Source organism: Acomys minous (assembly GCF_964271855.1).
Source record: "Acomys minous genome assembly, chromosome: 5".
Classification (NCBI taxonomy): Eukaryota; Metazoa; Chordata; class Mammalia; order Rodentia; family Muridae; genus Acomys; species Acomys minous.
Genome location: NC_140494.1, coordinates 52,025,145 through 52,046,554, shown reverse-complemented (window position 1 = coordinate 52,046,554; position 21,410 = coordinate 52,025,145). Strand labels below are relative to the sequence as shown.

Here is a 21,410-nt window from a genome sequence, read left to right as displayed (position 1 = left end):
TTTAGTGTCATTCCTTCAATTATTTTTATAAATTGTGACTTTAAAAATAATGACGCACTGAGTGAATAGGCTAAGCAATTCCTTCTCTGAACAATTATATAGTCTGAACTCATCAAAAGCAATGAAGGAAACATTATATCATGTGAAAAGATGGAAGAACTTCACAACAAGATACTGCCATATTTCTTTTCTTTTTCCAGTGACATCAATTTATTCCTTTTGTTTTTCAATGTGCTCAGTTACTACCATTCACTTTTAAGAAAGAAATAAAATGCTTTATTGTGGAATAAAGAAACCAAGTAACAAGGAGAGCCCAAAGGGTTGGTACTTGAATCTCACAGAGAAAGGGAAATAGAACACACATAGGGGATAGGGTGGAGGGAGAGGACAGCCTCGGGGAGGGCATGGGAGTGGGAACAGGATCAGGTTGTGGAAGCAGGGGAGAGAGACAACTGGAATGATGGGCAGTGGAGGGCATCTCTGAGAAAAGGTAGAAACCTAGGACAAGGTAAGCTCTCAAGAATCTATGAAAGTGAACCTAGCTTTATTTGCAGACAGGAGCCTAGCATCACTGTCATCAGAGAGGCTTCCCACAGCAACAGATGGAAACATGTGCAGAGACCGACAGCAAAACATTAGGTGCAGCTTGGGGAATCCTGCTGAAGAGACACAAGAAGAATTAAAGTTCAGTCAAAGACACTGCCAGAAAACCCAAAGAATCAACTAACCTAGGCCAATAAGCAGACAGTATGCATGAGGTATATCTAGGCTGTCTCCATATATGCAACAGTTGTACGCCTGTTTGTAACTCTGTTAAATGCCTCTGAATCCCTTTCCCCTAACTGGGCTGCCTTGTCTATACCAAAGAGGAGATGCACCTAGTCTTACTTCTACTTAGTATGCCAAGCCTGCTTGATATCCATGGGAGGCTTCCTCTATTCTGTAGAGAAAGGGAGGAAGGATAAGTAGTCTAGGACGGAGCGGAGAGGGAGGGACCAGGAGCAGAGGAGGGAGGGGAAGCTGCAATTGGAATAAAAGTAAATCAATTAATTAATACAGAGAAAAGAAAAATAAAATATTATTTAAAGTAATTATTTTAAACATATGTAGAATACGAATTCTAAAATAACTGGATAGTATATGTCACTCTCCACACCAGCTACAAAACTGTTAGGATATGTAAAGGTGATTAAGTGCCACAGGACAGTCCTAACATAAAGGCTGTTTGAAGGTAGAGGGAGGAGAGTGAGCCCTGAGGGCAGGGGGGGGGGCGAGAGACTGGGAAGGAGTGAATGGGGGTGCCCAGGACAGAGAGAGAGAGAGAGAGAGAGAGAGAGAGAGAGAGAGAGAGAGAGAGAGAGAGAGAGAGAGAAAGTGACGGAGGGAGGGAGGGAGGGAGGGAGAGAGAGAGAGAGGGAGAGAGGGAGGGAGGGAGGGGGAGAGGGGGAGGGAGAGGGAGAGGGAGAGAAATGCAATGGGGAGAGTATTTTATCCTGTACACACCTGGTACATTGGCACATGCAGTGGTGGCAAATGATGGATTAAGACATTTCCAGGACCCTGAAGGCAGGACAGCTGAACACTAACAGGAACACTAACAATAGCTATACACACCTTGCTTCAAACTATTTTTTGAGAGTGATAAGGAAACCAGACAAAGAGAAACCATAGTATCTGATTTTAGTATAATATAGAGAAAACATGATTTAAAGAATGAGGCAAAAGTCAATGGCAAAACTCTGCCAAGACAAGGTAAGCAAGTCCTCAATAGTTCCTACCTCACAGCTATGTCTGTCAGTTATACTGGGCCAGAAGGTTGAAGACGATGCTCCAACATTATAGAGAGTTTCAGGTGACTGTTCAGGCAGCAAACTGTCTGCATCATATTTTTCAGTTTGGAAGCTGTTAACATATACTTTATTCCTTCTCAAGTCTCTGATGAGGTTGAAGACCAGGTAGCTTAGTCTCTTTAATTAAGACTAGTTGTTTAGGAGATACGACACTTTTAGGTCTAGACTGATGTTGATAGAGATGAGATATAATAGATAGTGACTTACATTCAGAATTTTAGACTCACCAAAATAGGAATGATGTTTTCTTCAAGGTTGCCAAATACAAATAGCCAAAAGATTATGAATGTAGCATTTATATAATTCCTGATTGTTTCATGGTTCTTCTTACTGTCTGTAGTTTATTTTATTTATGTGTAAGTCTGTATATAGATGTATATGCAAAAAATAAAAAATAAAAATGATTAAAAAAAGAATGAAGCAAAACTAAACATGAGTTACATCCCCCCAATTCCAAGCACTGTTTGCAAGAGTGGAAGGGAATCTAGTTGAGGTGTGAACTCATCATTTTTCTGTGGCTATTATATATCAGAAACAACCAACATTAAAAGATGGTTCATGATAAGCCAGACTATAGTTGCTTGCTCCTATATTTTAAGCCTGTACCAGGGGAAAACATTATGGCAGAAGGAATGTGATGCTTTTTCCTGTATGGCTAGAGTAAAAGAAAATTGATAGAAAGGAAGTAGAGTCAAATATCTCCTTAGGGACTATATGTCAACTACTATTGAAGAACAATGGAATCACTGTGGAGAGTAATAAATAAAACAGCAGGATGACCTAATCAAGTACCCAATATTCATATTATAAAATATAATATAATTCAACATTTTGTAATATATTTAAAAAATAAAATCATATTAATCTGTGCTCTGATATCCTACTACAGACTTTACCTCCAAAGTTAGACTATCATAGCCACAAAACTAAACTTTTAGCTTACATACCCTTAGAAGTCTTTATGGGAAAAGAAAACAAAGCCTTAGAATTGTAATCCAGCAGCAGAAACACTATGCTGAAATGCAGTTTAAGGTAAAGTCCAATGCCCATACAACTAACTGACATGCAGAAAATGTGTTAGATGGGAAAACATATCTTTGTTTCCATTTCTGTGTCTCTAGCAGTAGAATGTGGAGCAGGGCGTGAAAGCTGCTGTAAGGCTTTGTCTTGGAGCTCAGTGTCAGGGTGGTTATCGTAGGATGGTTATGGTAGGATGTTGTACTTGTTAGTAATGAAACCCAAAATTCTTTATATAGGGCCTGCATTGACAGAGCATCTGTAGTTTTTATTATATCAGAAAGATGAGTCAGATGTGAAATTTTGCATATATGACTGCCAGTATTAGAATGTACCTCAAGAATACACTGTGCCAAAACTGTACAAGCCTTTTGGACAAAGAAACTCAGAGAAACCCAATAAAACATGGCCTTTTGTGGACATGCAAAGATCTCTCCTCCCTGTTCCTCAATGGATGACAAACTTTTGTATCTAAGGCACCTGTTTGTGTTTGTATGTATGCACATACTCCTCTCTCTCTCTCTCTCTCTCTCTCTCTCTCTCTCTCTCTCTCTCTTTCTCTCAGATTCATGTGGCTGGTTGGATTTCTGTTGCATCCCGAATCACGTCCTAAATATTATGTAGTTTCTTGTCACCTTAAGACTCAGGTTTGACTCTACTTTACCCAGCCCAGAAAAGGCTAGATAGGCTGTAGTCAGGTAATAGGGAAGGAGGGGTTACCCTTTCTGAGGACCAGAGAAGGAGGGAAGGAGGGATAAGAGAAGGAGGAAAGTATTGGGAGGAGACAAGAGAGGGGGCTACAATCAGGATGTAAAGTGAATAAGTTAAAAAAAATTATAAATACAGCAGGGTAAGTCTCCAGGATAAAAGTATTTAAAATATAAAAATCAATTTTATTTACAAATTGCAGAGCGTAAGGGTACAACTTAAATAAAGACATTTACGATATTATTTAAAAACAGATTGCCCTCGCCATTACCAGTTCACCTTCTCACAGCAGCACATTCAATGATACCTTGGCTAGGGCCGGTATATGGAAAAACATCACGTCTTGAAGCCATAGCACCTATCAGCCAACTTATAAGACCTGGAAAATGTCAGCAACTCTCATACCCAGACATGCCTAAAGAAGCAGGTGAGAGAGAGATGGATGTGCTAGTTGGTAACATGTAATCACAGTGAGTAATGAACACTTAGAAAACCATCATCACCTTACTGGTTGCAATGGTCCACATGAGAAAAAACACAGTCCATAGCACTGTAGATATTGTTCCTTCCTCCACCTATGAACTCATGTTAGCTTCATGGAGAGCTGGGTTATGACATACCTGTTTGCCATTGCTTGACCCAGATCAGTTCTTGAAGACTGGGCTGGTACATTTTCAGTAACCTAAGCTAACTAGATCTGAAGCCTGAACAAAGACAGGCAAATCTTGTAAGGCTTAATCATACAACCTTGGCTGTGATGGAAGCAACGCAGCTATCTCTAGCCCCGTGGTGAAGCTTTAGGGTGGAAGGAGTAGGGAAATATTTATCAGTGAAGACATGACTATAATTTGATGACAGTAATTACAGTTAGATGACTATGTTATTACACAGCAGGGAAACCTTAGATAACAATACATTTCTACTTATAAGTTATGTTATACACAATAAAATAAACAATTCTTTCAGCCATAAACATAACTGTATGTGAATAAAATTATAGATGTCAAACTTTTTGTTTTTATATGGTAATTGGTTTCACTGATGTATATGCAAAAGAAGGTCATTTAAAGGCTATAATTTTTTGATAATTGTCTATAAAACGTAAAAAATTATAGTTAAATAGAAAGAAGTCAGGATTCCTGGGGTAATATTGCACAGTAGGGTAATGATAGATAACCATAATGTTCTGAATATTTCATAATGCTGCAAGAAAGTATTAACATTTTCACCATAAATAAATGTATGTGACGGACTAGATATGTATAACCAGATTTTAGACTTCAAAAATTTATGCATATATCAAACATAACATGGTACTTCACTAAAATGTAAAATTTTGTTTCAATTTGTCAATTAAATATTTAAGTTTGAAAAGAACTTGAGTGATGTTTAATTCTCTAAATATCTAAAAATCTTGTTTTGAAATTTGTTATGGACTGAATTGGTTCTCTCCCAAGTATGTCCTCTTAGGCCCTAATTTTCCATTGAATTATAATTTTAGTTGAGGATATGGTAAGGCAATCTGTATAAATATGGGGTACAAAAATCATAGGTTAAGATTATTGTCAACATAAGAAAAAAAGACAGCTTTCAAAACACCTGAGTGAACCCAGAGTGAGCGACTGTTCAGGCAGTAAACTGTCTCAGTCTTTTATTTCATTTTGGAAGCTGCTAACCTGCACTCCAGGTTCACTCAGGTATTTAAGTTTTATCCCTTCTCAAGTCTCTGATAGGTTTGAAGACCAGATAGTTTAGTACTTCAATTAAGCTTAGTAGGTTAGGGGTTAAGATGTTCTTAGATCAAGATAAATGTTTTAAGTTAATAGAAATGAGATGTGATAGATATCGATCTTCATTCAGAAATTTATGCCCAACAAATAGGAAAGATATTTACTTCAAGTGTGCCAAATATAAACAGCCAAATGACTATGAAAGCAACATTTATATAATTCCTGATTGTCTCGTGGTTCTTCCTGCTGTGTGTAGTTTATTTTACTCGTGTGTAATAATCTAAATTTATATATTAAAAAAGAAAAAATAAATATATTTTAAAAAGGAAAGAAAGACAGCAAGATACGTCCTCTTTCTCTCTTAGCTTCTTTCTCTCCCCCTTCCACACTCCTTCACTATGTCTCTCTCCTTCTCCCCCGTAGAAGAGTACAGAGATGTGGTCAACTGAAATCTAAAAAGAGAGTCACAATAGTAACTTAGTCTGCTGAGTGCCTGAGTCTGTGTTTCCCATCCTCATTATTCTGGAAAGATCAGTTTCATTTGTTTCTTATTCCTAGAGTATTTTCTTGCAGTGACCTGAGGTAACTAGGTCAATAGTCATAATTCTTTGAAAGAAAATATATGTACACTGAGACTCTGTAACCTCTATGCCCTCACACAAGTTTTGACAGGGTTTTTTTTTTTTGCATAAACAGGATTTTTATAATATTAGTTATATAAGCTTAAAGAAACCCATAGCAATGGATTGCATAAGGTAATTGAATGGAGATATGTTCCTTTCCTTTTAGATTCTGAAAAGAAATTATTTAAAATAGCACATTCAAAAGAGTATGAAACTATTCAGGAATTGTTACTTGTTCTGACACCTGGCAGAGTTATTTTGTAAAATTGTTCTAGTGTGTACTTTTTCCTATAAATGAAAAAAAAAATTCAGATCAGAGAACTCTAAACATACTTGGATTGAAAAAAATGTGAATGCACAATGTGGAATCCTCTTTCAGTTTTGCTATATATGGAGAAAAGTATTTCAGCAAGGCCTTAGCAAGGGGTAATTTGAAGCCTGTGGTCTTATGAAGAATGTCTCTGAGAGCTTACTCTCCTAAATATAAATACAACAATGGCCCTTCAAAAGAATAATAGTGCAATATGTTATCATTCTGCATGATATCCATGAACTTCATAAAAATATGCTAAATTCCCCTTTAAAACATTTTAGTTGTTCGTAAATGTATAATTCCTTGAAATACTTGCTCAAAAGATTTGAATATGTTAGAATTTTAAATTTTCTAAGAAAATTTCTCAGATATTTTGAGCAGTGAGATATTGTAGAGCTACATAAGCTATTTAAAAGTAGACTTCTATGTTTACAAATGAAATTGAGAGTAGTGTCCTGCATTTAAATTTTCAAATAAAATTATCCTTTATTTCCCAATTGAAAGTGCATTTAAAAGAAGCTGGACATGGTGATGTAGACCTATATTCTCAGCTATGAGTAAAGGCAGATAATCCAAGGTATCTAGGAACTTGTCTTATAAAAATCTTTTCTCATACAAAAATTAAAGAAATATTCATGGTAATGTGGAAGCTCAAAATATATTTAAGGAATGCAGTTGAGTGACAAAAATATTTATTGAAATGGGCAGTTGAGCCACATAAATATTTCTCAAAAGATATAAATAAATTACCAAAATGAAAGGACCCAGCAATACTAATTCTCAAGGAACAGCAATTAAAAATATATTAAATCCTCCTATAATTCAAATTAGTATGAAAAGCTTATAGAATAGATTTGTGAAAAAATTAATATATGAGTATAAAACACTGTGGACATTTCTTAAAAACATAACTAGGGCTTCTAAGAGATGTGGTTATAAAGTTACTTGGTAGGTTTACAGAAATAATATTTTTGCATATAGGAAAGACACCTATAAACATTATACTACAAAACATAGAAGATATACAACTGTGTATAAAAAATGCAAGTGGCCACTGGATAAATTTCAGTGAGATGATATAATCCTTGATTTAGAAGATAATATTGAAAAATTTCCAGTCAAGATTAAAATAATTTCTGTCTAGTTTAGTCAGAATAAAATCATGGTTATTTAAAGACCTTCAAAATTTTATTCTAAAACTCATCTGAAAAGCTGATGTGCCAGTCCAAACTTATTAATGGATTTTTATCCTTGGCTGGTCTGAGTGAGAAAAAATGAATTTTTAAACTTTTTCATAATATTTGATCATTCTTGGAATAAAATATTTATTTGAAAAAGCTGTGACTTGGTAAATATGTAATTTTCTTTGAATAATCATTATGTCTCTTATTTTCTGTGAATATACACTCTTCAGATACATATATTTTATATATACATATATATGCATATATATTCTTCTAATGTTTCAAACACATGGAGAGTATGCTGAATATACATAGCACAATCTTCACCATGGAGATGACTGTGATTGCTATGTCCATTATCCAGGTGAGAAAACATAAACAAAATATGATTATTACTTTATAAAAAGCTTACAACAAATTATTGGTATATTTGGCTTAATCTAGAGCCCACATTTCTGTAATCTATGCTTAACTGCTTGTAATTTTCTTTTCTTTCCTTCTTCTTCTTCTTCTTCTTCTTCTTCTTCTTCTTCTTCTTCTTCTTCTTCATCTTCTTCTTCTTTTCTGTAATTTTCTTCTTTCTATTTAAGGTAGTAGCACAAAATCACATCCTACAGAAGTTGATTCATTCATTCAACTGTGATTTAGTACATTTTATAAAACAAAGATTCCATAACATATGGAGTTTGAGTTGTCCTCCTATGTAGATTGTATAGTTTGGCTGAGAAATCAGAAAAGATCCAATAGCCTGGTAATATTGATCAAAAATACTAAGTTTTTTCCCACATTCATTCACCCAAGGAAGCTCATTTTAATATATTTTTCTCATGTCCTTTCCTCATTTAGAACAATAAACCACCAAAACAGCAATAGTAAAAGCAGCCAAAAGCATTTATTAGTATATTTGTTATAACAAACAAGATTGTACATTCAAGAGCATTCTCTGCTTATTCCATGCCAGAAGAGAAATGATCTGTCAAATGCATAGCAAAGTTCCTTGTGTATTTTAGGCACATCAGTCATGCCATTTCACCCATGCAGAACCTGGCTACATTAGTGTGCAAGATTAATTTGGCTGAAAATCTGAAGCAATGTTAAGAGATATGGGTTTTAAATCAAGCCATTTTTACCAGAACTACCTCTACTTTGAAGGAAACCTTAGTAATTAAAGCAGGCACGTTGAGTAAAAGTTTATAAATAACAGACCACCCAGCATTTGAAAAGACACATGTGCACATCTCCTTTAGATTTCTGTGCTTCAGGTCTCATTGTCTTCAGCTTCTTTTCTTCTCCACCTATATTACGATGGTGACAGCTGGTCCTTGTTGATCTCACTTTGGCATATGCTCCTGGACTCACTCCTGGTACATGGTCACACATCCCTGGTTTTCAGGAGGCTTAATTTCCGTTCCCTGGCTTCAGCCCATGCATTTATTCAGATCTGCTACTGGTTCCCAGCAGGGTTTCATTCTCCATCATTTCAAATCAGCTTACATCTATTCAGACAAGCCATTCCAGTCAATTACCCCGTTATAGACATGGAATCTCCCCCTGGCTGGCCTCATGGATTATAGCACATGCAAATCCTCTTCTGTTCACCATCCATATTCACAGTTCTGCCTTCACAACAGGACTGGATCTTTGCCCTGACAACCATCTGTATGACTGAGACCTTAACATTCTTTCTATTGCCTGGAGTTTCTGTGGCAGATAGTTAATGCATTACAATGTCTCAAATCAACAGACTGGAACATTTGAACTAATTCTACCATACCCAGTGCTATAAATTGAAACTAGTAGGAAATCAGCATGAATGCAAAGAAATTCTGTAACACTACCATACAGCGGGGAGTATGACACAATGCTCGTACTTTTAACCACCCAATTCACACATAATTTAAATGGAAGACTGAGATTAATTTATTCCATACATTGCACAAATTTATTCCCAAAGCAGTCTATCTTTGCACTACAATGTAGATTTGAGATCTAAAAATGTTTACTTTCATGGTACTTCCTTTTTTACATTTTATTTTTGTTCCTACAATGGTTTTCTTTCTTCTTATACTTTAATCTCTGATAAAACTTAATTAAAACATTATAATTAAATCTCTATTCAAAATGTGAACACATATAATCTTTGTGAACAATAGAGACATGATTTTGGAAATAAAACAAGCTTTTTTCTCTATAATTACTTGAATATCTAAAATTATATTTTCTTACCTTCACCATTTTCTTTTGACTCTATGTGTAAACTTACCAGTGATTTCTGTCCTCAACCTAGACTACTATAGTGACTTTGTTTACTCTATTCTGTCTTTCTGCTGTATAGGCAATGTCACGGTTTTGACCAATGGATTTATTAACTGCCTCAGTTCATATTGAACATTGTCGTTTTATCCTTTAATTATTTTTCATTGTTTTCAGGTTTTCCAAACAAAAGTATCCATCATACTGTAAAGCTTATCATATAGAATCCCCTGAAAAAAATTTTTCTGAAATATTAAGAATGACCTCTTCTTTGTATGGAGGTCCTGAATCACATAAAGCAGATATTGCTGAAATCTGAGCGATGTGTAATTTCATTCTGCTCCCTTTGCTATGAAATATAGAACCATTGGTGTCATGAAATCGAAGAAGGATAAAAATGAAGGTCTTTACCAATAGAAGCATGTGCAGTTTATATTAGATTAAGAGGGATGGAAACAGATCTGTAGCTTTTGAAGTACATGAAAAACTACAGTAGCACTGAAGATACTGGCAGGTCAGGGGTGTAAATGGAAATAACTACTTTAGGGACAGACTGTTCAAGTCTCATACTGAGAACCTGTGTGTCGCATATTTCCAGAAAATCAATTTATTTTCAGTAACTTGGGAACACTATGGCTTATGAAATACAGTTATAGTTCAACTGTCAGCACAAAGCAAGATTTCAATGTGGCTTCACCAGTGGGATTTGGCTCCTTTAGGGGAAAACATAGGATATATTTTACTTCACTGTGAACTTCAGTTTTCTACCAAAGTGCACACCATAAGATATCTAAGTGGATATGCTTATTTTCTATGCAAATTAAAATCAATTAGATCTGTACCTAATTTTTACTCATATTATTAGATATGAGTCACAAATGAACTTGCCACAATGAAAAACTATTGTAAAATCTATAAAAATGCAGCTTGCCATTGAACAAAAATTGAAGTAAAATTCTTACTGAAGAATGCATTAAAATGCAGATAACTTCAAATTGTAAACAAGAAAGTGTTTCTATCATACAAAGTAAATAACAGTCACACAAAGTAAATAACAGTCAATTTACAGCCATCCAGAATAATTCCCTTTAATACTTTGTGGTGCAGAATGGTTATAAGACATATTCATTGTGATACTAAAAATACACAATGATCAGAATAACATATATGTAGTAGTATTTTCATTTATCATCAAAAAACTTTAAGAACATTTTATATTAAGATAGCTAAATAAACAAATTAATTAAAAGTCTTAAATTGGACTATATTTAATAAATCTGTGAATGTCTATAGAATGTTATAACTTTTGAAGTTTGTTACAAGGAAAAGCCTCCTTGAAATCTGGATTTGAATATTTATTTTCCAAGTGTATGAACTGTATGGTGTGAGAGTGGTTTTAATGTAAACCTTATCAATGGACTTCTATTGACACTTTAGAACTTAATTGTCTATGCTTCCTCTTCCTACCACAACATGATACACATTAAAGTATCTCAATTCCTCAACCTAGAAAGAAATCAAAACATGAATTATATATAGGAATGGTGATATAGAAATACACACAATTTATGTTGTAATAGTTTCAAATTTCACTCATGTTAAAATAGTCTTCCTCAGTAGAGATAGAATAATACACTATATTCTTTACATATTTGGGTTTTCTAATTTTAAGCAATATCATACTATGCTAGATCAAATTTCTGACATCAACATCTAAATATATGTTGTTTTACAAATCACATATACAATAAATATTTCACATCATCTTTTTAGTGATGCTACTTTTCACAAGAAATTTTGAACGCACATAAATCAAGAGAACATAGATCAATGAGTTTAAAGAAAGTTGAGTTTAATGAGTCATTCTCTCATTAAATATATGGATTTTTTCTTTCTTTTTTTGTGTGTGTGAGAGAAAGAGAGGGAGAGAGAGAAGAGAGGGAGAGAGAGAAGAGAGGGAGAGAGAGAGAGAGAGAGAGAGAGAGAGAGAGAGAGAGAGAGAGGGAAGGAGGGACGGAGGGAGGGAGGGAGGGAGAGACTGAGTTTGATGAGTTTGATAAAGCATTTTTCTGTGTAGACCAGGTTTTCCCTAAACTCAAGGTTAGGATTAGTTTTCCATTACTCTTTTCCTCTCACTCCTCCTTGCCCCCATCCAATCTGTTTCTCTTCAGAAAAGGGCAGGCCTCCCATGGATATCATCTAGTCCTGGAATATCAAGTTGTGGTAAGATTAGGTACCTTCTCTCCTATTAAGACTAGATGAGGCAGCTCAATAAAAGGGAAGAGTACCAAAGGCAGTCAACAGAGTCAAAGACAGTCCCTGCTCATACTTTTAGGAGTCCCACTTGAAGGCAAGCTAAACAACTATAACTTATTTGCAGAGGGCCTAGATCAGTCCCATGCAGGCTACCTGGTTGGCTGTTCAGTCTCTGTGTGTCACTATAGGCCCAAGTGTCTCTCTTTTAATGATGAATTGTAATAATTTAAGTTTTAAAAATAATGAGGATTAGAAAAAAGCAAGTACTTACTTATGTGATTTTAGATACTGACAGACACATGAATCTTTCTATAATTAAAACAGAACAGGAAATTGTCAATTAGAAATAAAAGGTGAGAAAACTATAATGAGTATAGAAGAAAAACAAAACATTAAGTTAATGGAGACTGCAATAGATATAGAAAATATGAAAAGAATATTTATCATTTTTGAAGTATTAAATGCTTAGAGTATATCAATAAATCCAACTAAGACAGTTTTTTTTCTAGAAAAGGTATTTTTTATCTTCATTTTAAATCTTCCAAAAGCATCATTTTTATCCCAAACCTAAGTTATAAGAAACAGCATTAGAATTATAAAAACGAGAAGATAAATGCCTGCAATCAAACACATGAAAAAGAAACTTTGTGAGACTCTGAGTTTATAAATGTATTAATATGAAACTACAATTGAAATCTGTGCCTTTGCGAGAAACTTTATTCGATTACTTTTAGCAACAGCATCCAATGGCTCTAATACCCTGACATTTTAAAGGATGCTCATTTTGAAAATATTTTTTAAAACAGCCCTGTTCAGCTGTAAATTCCCTCCTAAGCTCTGACCACAATTTTTGTAACTTATTTTGGAAGAAAAGAACTGTTTCTGATGGTATAAAATGAACATTTTTAGAGTTTTTTATTTTATTTTATTTTATTTTATTCTTAGTACAGAGTTTTATTTTAAGAACTCTTAGGGAAAACTTGATGCAAGTGCGAGACACTAACTCCTGGTCAACTGTGGTCGTCTGTTTCTTCTGCAGTTCCCCTAAGGTGAATTCTCACACCAAGTGTTCAGCCCAATGATCCTTAAATATACGTCTAAGCAAACAAGGGCTTTGTTTACACAGTTTTTATATTTTACTATTCCGAATTTTGTTCTGAAACTCAAATTTATCTCAAACCATCAATATCATAGTAGTTTTATCATGCTCAGTGGTATGCAGGTCCTCAAAGCAGCAGTGGTAGGCTTTGAGGCCCTATGCACCCCCACCATGCAAAGGAAAAACATGATTGGCCACACCTACTTAGCTAAGCTCTGATTGAGGCTTAGCTTAGCTTTGCCCAGCTGAAGCTGAAGGTTTTGCAGTTTCATTGCCAGACCTATGTTACCAGCAATTTTCAATTAAAGTTGGAAGAAGGCCGGCCTACTGAGTGTTTATTTTGCCCGTCATCAAAGCCAGCAAATCTGAGTAGGGCACAGTGATGGTGCGGTCAGCTTTCTTATCTTAGTTGGGAAGCACTGATCCTTTGCCACATCCACCACCCAAGTGGCTTCTTCATCCTAGGGGCTGTCCTTCACTTTGAAGGCAAAAATATCACCAATTTTCTTCGCACAAACTGCTCCCCTTCTTCTTCTAACTTCTTGCTCTACTTAAAGACAGTAATTGCCTTTAACCATCACCTGTAGAGCTGGTGGGAGAAGCCGAAGTCTGGTGTGCTTTGGAGGAGCTGGTAGCTTCCAGAAAACCCATCCTGTGACAACGATAGGTCCTCCCAACCTGAGACAGTTTTTGAAGAAAACAAAATAAATAACTTTGAAATTAAGGAAGATCTGAAACTGCGTACTGAAAAGAATTGTAGTGTCTGCTTAGATGCCCGCAGGGTGGAGTCTTTTAGTGGACCTCTATGGTAGGGTCCGGTGCTGTTCCTTCTCTTCAACAGCTACGGATGTCTGTTCGATTTGCCATTCTAAATGAGAATTAAGCATTCTCCCTAGGGTCCGCCTTGATATTTAGCTTCTTTAGGTCTGTATACTGTAGTCTGATTATGAAGCTTGTATGTGTAGTGTATTATGTGATTTATAACTGAGTATACACCTTCGGAGTGAACCACAGGGAGTCATATGGAAGAGCTGGAAGCTAGAAGTGTGTGGAGGGGACAGGAGCTCCACAATGAGACCAATGGAGCCAACAAATTCAGACAGAGAAAGGAGATGCTGCAGAGACTAATGGACTAAGCAAAGACGCTACATAGAGGGGACCGAGACCCTCTGCTCAGATGTAGTAGATAGGAAGCGCATAAAATGGGGAAGAGGAACTACGTTTGACATGGACTCTGAGGCCCACATATTGATCACTTTCCCTTGGCAGGGCAGCCTTTCCAGGCCACAGAGGAAGAGGAAAAAGACACTCTAGATGAGAGTTGATAGGCTATAATCAGATTTTAGTCAGGAAGGCTCCTCCTTTCTGAGGAGTAGGAAAGGGAGCAAGGATGGGCCTAGGAGGTGAAGAGGGAAGGGGCAAAAAGCTGGATATAATGTGAACAAGTTAATAATAATGATAATAATGATGATGATGATGATGATGATGATGATGATGATGATAGTAGTAGTAGTAGTAGTAGTAGTAGTAGTAGTAGTAGTAGTAGTAGTGTTCCAGGAAAATGGAAAACACATGATTGACACCACCCCTTATGCTGCCAGTTCAGGCATTTAATTGTGTTAAAGATTTTTTTTATTTCATAAATACATAATTTAATAATTAAAACCACTATGCTTAACTATCATTCACTTAGCTCACTTACCTTCTTTCTATGGCAATATTTCATTTATAATGCAATGATTCAGGAAATTCTTCAGGGTCACTCACAGATTTCATCTTCTGCCATGTAACATTCACTTTTGTAGGTATGACTTTTGGGTCCATTTCTTCCACCTCTCTGGGGTGCCCTTTTCAATAGTTTCTTTATATCTGATATAAAGATATTGTTTTATATCTTAGCAAAAAACTTAAAGGAAATAATCACTTAATTTTCCTGAAAGTTTCATGTAGCCTAGCAAGGAGGCAAGACAAAACAGGGCATCTAGATAACAAATAGAAGGCTGTATTGTTATAAGGCCTTTTTCACCTTATGGGATGGTTTTGTTTAAATTCAGAGTAGGTTTCTGTTGCTTGACTAACCTTCTGTGGATATACCATTATAAGAACGTACACATATCAGGTTTATAAATATCTTAAGCACTTCTTAATCCAAACAATTTGATAATTAAGATGAAAAAGTCAAAGATTTCTTTCAAGTTCAGGAATGAGGAATTTGGAAGAATTTATGGTAAATAGACAAAAGGATAAACCCCTCAGTGTAGAACATATTTGACTTTCTGGGAAGGAAATTGGACTGGTAACTGTGTATCACATCACTTTAGTTAAATGTGTGTTAAATTTTCTTCACTATTTCCATTTTACGATTAGCATCTAGGAAAAAAAACCAACAAACTAGAGAAGGCATTATAATAAGAAATCTAGAAATGGCTGTTTTATTTTAGTGGTGAAATATAATCACTGAATGGAGTTGAAAAGTCACTGAGTATCACAGTTTGCCTGTGCATCTTTTCTCTGCTTCTGTAAATTCAATAAGCCAGCACTTCTTTGTAACTTTAATCCTTACGTATCAACTTTGGCTTCATCCTAAATTCCATACCTACATCATCATTTGCATTTTTAGCATTGTGTGTGTGTTCCTTCCTGTGCATGTATATGCATTTGTTTGTGTATGTATGCTTATATGTGTCCATGTGCATATGCACATGTGTGTTCCTGTGCATGTGTATCCTTGTGTATGTTCACATGTGTGCCTTTGTGTGTGCATGTGTGTGTGTGTGTGTGTGTGTGTGTGTGTGTGTGTGTGTGTGTGTACTTTTTATGACTGATATGGCACATATGATTCAGAGAACCACTTTCAAAAGGCTCTCTCCTTCCACTGTGTGGGCATGAGCAATCCAACTGAAGTTCCCAGGCTTAGTAGAAATGACCTTCATTCTCCGAGCAATTTCACTGTCCAAGAACCTTATCTTTGACAGACAACCAGCAATTCTGGTAGGGATCAACTTCTTCCTTACTGATTATCCCTACTTTTCTGTGAGCCCCAACTTGTTCACTTGTAAGAAAAATACTATGATTTTTTTCTTAGTATTTAATTCCAAGTGTTCCGCATAGTAGTGTGTATTCTTAGATGTCTAGGGAAATTTTTATTGCTTAGCATATGCTGAATTTTTCTACTTGAAATCTAATATATTTGAAGACAGTTCATGAAGATAGAACAGCACAATTACTGTTTGTGAATAATTTTAGCTGCTCACACTACTAACTTTAAGACCCACTGATTGGTCAGAAGTAATGTATTAGGCAGGCAAATGCCAAATGCAAAACTGGCCTGTCTGGCTACCTGACATGTCTTAATTTACCACTCTTAGAAGGAATACTTTCAGCTACTTTCCAGGAGAGTAACCCAAATCATTATAAATTACTTCGTTGAGATTATAGAACAATATGTTCAATTTTCTTTCTGTTTTTATGTGGCTTATCAAAATTTTATGTTTTAAAACCTAGTACCATTTAAAATCATCACAATACATATTATCTGATTCTTGAAAAACCAGAATAAGGTGCAAATGATAGAGAGTGGCAAAATGACACTATGCTAAGGAGGGGACTGGAAGCATACGGCTACCAGTAGCCCATGGCATAAACCGAATTCTGACTGTTTAAAACAAAGGAGTACATACTCCTGCAAGTGGGAGGTCTTCATCAATCATGCTCTGCCAGTTCATTTGTCAGGAAACATTTCACGGACCATCTCCTTTCATGTTTCATGGGTCTGCCTTCTTTGAAAACGTTCATGCTCATTGCCTACATTTAAAATGGATCTTGGGGAGAGTGACATTTCTGAGATCATACAGTGTTGTCTGAGGGTGTTTATTGATGACTTCAGTTTCTTCTCTCTTCTTATTTACTCATCCATACCATGTGACTTTCAACTTCTTGGTGGCAAGGTAATGACTCAACACTCAGGATCATGACTGCATTCTGGGAAGGCAGAAGGAGCAAAATAATTAAATTATATATTTTTTTCTAATAACTTTATTTTCTGAGGAAATTTTAGCAGATCTATCTTATTCAGTATTCTGTCACATGTACATGACTATGGATGTGGGAATATAAATAAAGTAAATGCCTATAGTTGAGCACAACCTAAACAAAATTAAGTCATTGTCAGAAAGAAGTTAATCACAATGACTTACTTGTCAAAATACTACTAGAGTTCACATTCCTTTTTGTAATATCTATGATAAATATGAGGGATAAAAGAGACGTAAAACTCAAAATGAATTGAAAATATAGTTAACCTTTTGAAACATTAATAAGAATTATAATCTGATAATGTATTTAAGTATGTTACTAGTAAATACTCCAGCATAAATAAAGTCCTGTGTGTATAATCAAATCGAATGTTCAAATCCAGAAGACAACAATTCAGTCAATCTAAAACATTAAAATAACAAACCTTCATGATTTTCAGCCTCACATATTACATCTATTAAGGCACTTCTTCCACAGCCCCCCCCAAAAACGCAGAAAACTCTTGGAATAAGTACTAAACTATTTTTTCCAAACAAAACAGTAGAGAGCTCTTAATTGTAAAAATAAAAAGAATTTAAAAAAAATACAAAATCAGATGTCTTTACATCAAAGGTTTACTGAACAAAAACTGAACCAGCAAGGACATTTAATATAGAAGTATTATAATAGCAGAGGCTAGAACACAAGGAAAGCTCAAACAGGCTGAAGCAAAAGACTATAGAGATTATTAAATCCACTTATGAGTACATACCATGGGTGTCTTTCTGGGTCCGTGTTATCTCAGGATAATATGTTTTACTGCCATCCATTTGCCTGCAAATTTCATGATGTCCTTGTTTTTAATAGCTGAGTAGTGTTGTAAATGGCCCACATTTTTTTAATCCATTTTTTTTGTTGTTGTTGTTGTTTAGGGCATCTAGGTTGCTTCTTGTTTCTGGCTGTTGCGAATAAAGCTGTTTGGCACATAATTGAGCACATGTGTTGGTGGTACAATGGAACATCTTTTAGGTTGGCCATTGAGATAGAACGTTTCCTACTTTTCTGAGAGGCAGCCAGATTGATCGCCAACATGCTTGTACAAGTTTGCACTTTGACCAGAAGTAGAGGAGTGTTCCTCTTTCTCCACGTTCTTTCCATCATGTGCTATCACTTGAGTGTTTGAAATTAGTCATTCTGAGAAGGGGAAGATGAAATCTCAGAGTAGTTTCAACTTCTATATCTCTGATGACTAAGGATTGTGAAATTTTCTTCAAGTACTCCTTTGCCGTTACAGATTTCTCAGTTGAGAATTTTCTGTTTAGCTCTGTAGACCAATTTTAATTGGGTTATTTAGTTTATTTGGTTTTAATTTCTTGACATCTATATACATATATTGGACATTAGGCCTCTGTTGGATGTAGGGTTGGAGAAGATCTTTTCCCAATATGTAGATTGCCATTTTGTTCTATTAAAAGTGTCATTTGCCTTAGAGAAGCTTTTTTAATTTTATGAGTTCCCATTTATTAATTGTTGATCTTACCACCTGAGCTGTTGGTGTTGTGTTCACGAAGTTCTCTCCTGGTACTGAAAATATTCCTCACTATTCAGTGCTAGTGAAATCCTGCTTCCAGATAGGAAAATCTACAGCCTCTAATTAACAAACCAGAATAATCCCTAGCTACAATCTATAAACATCTGTCCTTATACTCGCAGATAATTGTAAGCTTCACCCTCGTTTATTGGATTTTAAGTTATACAGTAATTACCATACATAGTATACTGAGGCATCACCAGAACTTAAGGACACACTGATCACAACTTTAAAGAACCATAAATGTTATTACTTTAACAAGAAAAAAATTTCAAAAATGAAAGTATAAATGTGCATATTTGCAAAATGTGAACTAAAATCCATACAGGATATAATTCCATAATTATATACAGCTCATTACTAATTGTGTCTAGTTAACTGGAGTTAAATTCTGATGTCAGTCAACCTTTTGTTGGAACAAATAAATGACAGCTTTACGTCAAAGTCTTATGTTTTAAAAATCACAATAGATGCCTTATTAAACAGAATTTTAAAACTAAGCAAGGGAAAGTGTTAAAGTACAATTATAACTCACACATGACACAAAGTTCTGCATGTATTCTTTCAGTATTTACTCCAGCCACCTAAATCATCACCTTTAATTAGTTTTATATAGTATGTTGGAAACTGCTGTGAAATTTGTTATTCTTCTCTCTTTTTTAAAAAGATATGTTGCTATATCATGACTTTAATTTTTAGATTAAGAAAAACACACAGAACAAAAATATTTGCTCAGCAAAATGTAGCAACTCACAGCATAATTTTGAAAATCAACACTGAGTATTCTAAAAACAAAATGAAAATGTCCTTGTAATAGGTGCTGCCAATCCTTCCAAAATGGAAAAGTTTTCTTCCAAATTTTATTTTTGGAAACCTTCTGTTTGGCTATAATTTTAAATATATTTTTCAAAATATCTTTTCCTAACAATCTGATATGAATTTAGCATTCATTTAATTAACCTTTCTTTAATAATTTTTTCATTCTATTCAAAGTTCTTTATTTCAATTTGGTTTTGTTCTCTTATAAAATGAAGAAGTTATTTGGACATTTTTACTTGAGTAAAGACATTGGAAATTCTACCTTTTTAAAAAGTTGAACATTTAGATTATATCATTTGCAATCAATGTCACAAAAGAAGAATTTATAAATAAAGGAGCTCACATTGCTAGTGAACACTGCACATTTGACACAGTAAGGGACATTATTAAAGTTGTTACCTGGACCTGTTGCCCATAGGAAACAGCATATTCTCTACCAAAGAGCATCCTCAGACTATTAAACGTAGACAAGGGGGCAAGACTCCATAATTAGATGCAGTAGGTGGAAACAAAAATGCTTGCAAAGTGTGAATTTAGTTAAAATGACAGACAGCTCAAGAAGTTACACTTTTACAAAAGTGCATATTTTAAAATCATTTCTAGACAAACCAATTACCATATGTTGTGAGGTTTAAAACTCCTCTGGAAAAAAATCCTGTTAAAAAACTGTCAATTATTTTTTCAAAACTGTAATATCATTGAATATTTTCTTTGGGGTTATATCAATTATTTTAAATTTTTATTTTTCAGTTCATTAAACGAAATAACTTTTATATGCAAATGAAGCAGATAAACAACAAACAACATATATGTATCAAGTGTTTCAGGGTTTAGTGTTAAGACTTATTGTAGTGCTGGCGTGGGGGTGCCCGCCTTTAATCCCAGCACTTGGGAGGCAAAGGCAGGTAGATTGCTGTGAAGTTTGAGGCCAACCTGGTCTACAAAGCAAGTCCAGGACAGTCAAGGCTACTCTGACACTGGCTATATTGATGGGTTAGTCCATGCTGAAGTTTCCATGATTTGCAGCTCTATAGGATTATTGGTTGATATTTTTGCCCTTAGCATCATGAATAGTACCTTCTGTTACTTTTATATATTGCCTTCCTGGAAGGGGCTTAAAGTTCTATACTAACTCTCTTCCTTTGAGTCTTCTGTCTGAAGGGAAGACAGAGTGGTGTCTATAATCACATCTTTACTTCACATTCTGCAAACCAAGCATGGTCAAGAGCCCATATTATATGGGAAGTCTGTCGGACTCACCTGACCAAGAGCTGTAAGGAAGAATTCTCTTGTCTGACTACAGGGCTTCGGTTAGGATACTCCATGGATCTCATCGTTGGGAAAACATCATCACTCTGTGTGGTATAATATATACTCATGCATATATACAATGTGTGTATTTAAATATGCACACAGGGACACCCATTAAATGTGTGTGTGTAATATGTATTTTGAATAAGCTTATATAATACTGTGGTTACTTATGACTTTTTCATGCGCCCTCAGTACCATTTATTGTATTTTCCTCTGTATTACCTAAATGTCCCTATCACAGTAAAGCTCCACACGTTTTGATTTCTTTTTCTAGTGATCATATCTACGCCCTTCTTCTTAGAACTCCATCTTCCTCCTGCCTCCTATGGGCCCTTTATACTTTCCTGGATGCTGTAATTATAGGTATTTCAGCTTACATATTGAAATCTTAAAATCCAGAGCTAGACTCCATTCGTCAGTGGGAATATGCATCATAGGCGACGGTCAAGGACACTCACCATAACTTTATGAGCTTCGTAATTTTTGAGAAAAATATATTTGTTTCTACATGAGCATGAATGAAATTTCCTTCCACTGATCAGATTACTTTAAGAAAATCATGAAATTATGTATTAAAAACAACATTCTAGAATGTTCATGAAAAAGTGAATGATAAGAGTCTATAAATGATAACAAAAA

General features: G+C 35.1%; 1 pseudogene across 1 annotated transcript in view; it reads right to left on the bottom strand.

Moving 5' to 3' along the window:
* The window catches only part of LOC311597481 (L-lactate dehydrogenase A chain-like), a 106,297-nt pseudogene extending 85,506 nt beyond the window's left edge, over positions 1-20,791 (bottom strand). Inside the window, exon 1 of the transcript in view lies at positions 20,718-20,791. The product of the transcript in view is annotated as an L-lactate dehydrogenase A chain-like (transcript). The remainder of the gene's footprint in view (positions 1-20,717) is intronic.
* Between the last annotated feature and the right edge of the window lie 619 nt (positions 20,792-21,410).